Raw genomic sequence first — 3,314 nt, 5'->3', positions numbered from 1 at the left:
GCGCGTTCGGCGAACGCGAGTCTCGGCCGAACGGGTGCTGGCGCCAACGGTCGCGTCGGGCTTCGGGAACGGGCCCGCTCAGCGCCCCAGGTCTGCGCGCTGCCGCCGCCGCTCGGCATCGCCTGCGGCTGCGGAAACGCCGCGGCTGGGCCCGAGGCGAGCCGCCCGCTTCGCGCGAGCCCCGCGCCAGCGCCGATTTCACACCCTACCTGCACCGGCGGGTCCATCGGGAGCACGTTTCAAGGTGAGAATATTGGTTCAGGTCATAGCGACCCTTCTTCTTAGGGCAAAAGTCATCGTGGGAGCGTTACAGTGCAAAAACTGTTCTGAAACAAGGTTTTATCTAGAAAAAAAATGCTTTTTGAGGGGGAGGGACTAAAATAGAAACTATATTGCAACTCCCATGGGACTGTCAGAGGCAACAAAGCATGCGGGCACAGCGCGTAAGTGCATCTGAGATGCCACTTTGCTAAGCCAAAAGCCCTTTCACAGCAGTTCCCCCCCCCCCCCCGCCAGCATGTCAGTGTGATCATTACCTCTTCTTCGTTTTTATGGATTTCCCCAATTTTAGTTTTCCACAAAGCCAGCCAGCGGTCATCCGGAGGAGCAGACTGCACAGCGGAGCCACGTGTTGCCATCGTTGCGTCTTAAAGGATGGGGACGTCAGGAGACGGCTGGCGTTGCCCAAGGAGCAAATCGGGAGGAGCTATTACGTCTTTCTTACTATACTCCATGCTTCCCCCGGAATAAGGTAATACCAGCAGAAGGCTCTTAAGAGCGGACACTTCTCGCCACGGCTGCAGTAATTTCTCTGCCAGCAAACCAGGTGAGTTGGCTTAGGTGAGCTGAGCAGGGCAYCCAGCTCAAGGCAGCTTCGCCACATACGGAAGCACATGCAGCAGCATTCGTAGCTGTCTTTGCAATCATCTGCTGCGGCTTTTGGAGTCAGGAACCAGTAAGGATTGCCAGAAGTGGGTGGGYGATGTATCCTGAGATACCTGGCCACCTTGGCTGGAGGGGCGCAGCGCCCAGATTCCTGGCTCTCTGAAGATAGGCAGATGGCCGGTCCAGAGAAGGACTAGCGCTGCGTCAAAGCACACCTGATACCAAAGGGACATTTTCCCCGGGTCTTGTGCATGTGTCCTGGCCAAAGGTGATGTTGACCTCCGCCCATGCTGCTTGCTTGCTCACTGGCCATCTGTTCTTCAAGTCCTTCTCCCTCCTGGGGTGAACCTGGACTGTTGTTGGTCACTGAGGTTGGGCAGGGTGGCCAACCTCAACCTCAGCCTTSTCGTCCTTCTAATCCTCTTATTTTCTAGGCCCAGTGTCATGTCTCTGTTCCTCAGTGGGGCTTAAGGGAGCAAAGCTTCTCAGGCCCTTCCTCCAGGCAGGCGGTTAGCAAACAAGCCTCCCATGCGGGTCCTGGACCACACCACCACGGGCTCCCAGGACGCCGACAGGGACCCACTYCACAGCTCCTGCTGGGAATCGCCAGAGCCGTCACCCTGAGCCCAGGCAAGCATCACGGTCAACCTCCTGCCCCGACTCCCTGCGAGCCACCAGGGCCCTCTGCTCCAGCCACTCTTGCAGGTGACACCTCCAGGCAAAGCCAAGCCGGGAGATGAACCTGTGCTGCACAGCCAAGTCGCTCCAGGTGGAGGAGATGGGGACATATGCCCTCCCCAGGTGACAGTGCATGAGGCTGGCTCAGTTGCCCAAGTTTTTGATTAGAGGCCAGGCCTTCTGTGGCCCTCACCCTGTCTTCTCCATCAACACAACTCTCTCTGCCAGCCAGCTGGCCTTATCTTATCGTTTCTTGACAAAGTTATTATACTTTATAAAGGTAACTCAGTTGACATAATACACTTAGACATCTCTAAGGCGCTGGAGTTGGCCGTGCAGAACACGTTAATTAAAATGAGCGTTGTTTCAACAGCAATAAGGCGTAGATCAAACGGGATTAACCCCAGCTGACATGAGCTGAGAGCGAGCAGGGCTTCTTATGGCTCTGAGCAGCGAGTGCTTCTTAGCCTGCTTTTTTGGTGATCTGAAATAAGTTCCGGCACAATGTGTGACCGAGAGGCGAAACCAAGACCCTGGCACAGGGTCTTGCTGCAGGTCCCCCAAGCTGAGCTGCCCTCCACCTTTCCCCAGCACAGACACCACTCCAGACAATATGGGCTGCTTTTTGCCACCATCAGGTTGTGCTGCATCCATGTAGCATGGTTCCCGTTGTGAAAACCTGATGGAGTAGCTATTTTGCACCCTTGTATTTCAGGTGAGAAAACCAACATGTTAAGTCTAACTTAAGCAAAATGCRGCAGAGTATCTGATTGAAACATCTCCAGAAGAACCTTCTTCTAAGGTAGTASTAGGAAATGTATCCATCAAAACCATCACTGTTACTAAAACAAGTCAAAGGAGACAGAAAATACAGAAAGTACACGAAAGAAGGAACGGCGGAGGGAAGCAAATTGGAGACTTTTCTCCAGCCTGCCTCCTCACACCAAAACAAAGAGTCGCTCTGTGAACCACGGATGTTGCACATGCCAAACTGACCACAGGAAATAGCTTGCTCACCCAACATGTAATTTGACGATGGAGCTCAAAGCCCCAGGCTGTCGTTAACACCAAAAAGTTAGCAAAATGCAAGAGCCGTGGACCTTTGCGTGGAGAAAAAGAATATYTAAAGTTGCAGTTTCCAACACCTAAAAACAAAGTGGGTACATTGTTGTTTTGTTTTTCCAAAGTTTCCTACTTTGTAGTTTCAATGGCTGTAGTACAAGTTTGGGTGAGAACCTGCAAGATGTGACACTGGTCACTGTTGTTCTCAGCTAAAGTGCCTTGCACAAACACCTCTGGTATCTGTTATGGGCTGAGGCCCCTGCCTGCAAGACCTCTGTGCTGCTCTAAAGGCCCATCAGCCTGCGAGGGGGCAGCTGAGCCCCTGGAGGCCACCCCAAGTAGCTGTGCACTAGGCACCAGCCCCAGGGGAGTCCTCAGAGTGGCCATTCCTCACATCCCAGGGCTGTCCAACCTTCCCAGCTTCCTCTGACTAATCTTTGACCTGMAGCAAGGTCAAACTTTCATGCTACCAAGTGACACTGGAAGGCAGCAGGAAGCATGAGACGCAAGCAGGAGACTCCTCTTCCGCCATGCAGCTGCTTCCCAGAGCCTACAAAGAGCCATCCTGAAGTGACAGAGTTTTGCATGTTTTGCACTGCCCAGTCCCTTGCCATTTCTATCAGGCCAGGTGGCCACCACCTAAATCCTTTTGCTTGATGACAGGAGTCCTTAGGATGAAACTTGTCCAA

General features: G+C 53.3%; 1 long non-coding RNA gene across 1 annotated transcript; it reads left to right on the top strand.

The window, feature by feature from the left end:
- The first annotated feature begins 15 nt into the window (after positions 1 to 15).
- Positions 16 to 3,314, top strand: LOC146591705 (uncharacterized). Its single transcript, XR_014896750.1, has 4 exons — positions 16 to 244; positions 572 to 826; positions 1,320 to 1,515; positions 2,279 to 3,314. It is a non-coding gene; the product is annotated as an uncharacterized LOC146591705 (long non-coding RNA).

Source organism: Rhea americana, unplaced genomic scaffold, assembly GCF_003343005.1.
Source record: "Rhea americana isolate MKP2758 unplaced genomic scaffold, rheAme1 scaffold_362, whole genome shotgun sequence".
NCBI classification, from domain to species: Eukaryota; Metazoa; Chordata; class Aves; order Rheiformes; family Rheidae; genus Rhea; species Rhea americana.
This window is presented reverse-complemented; position numbering and strand designations above follow the sequence as displayed.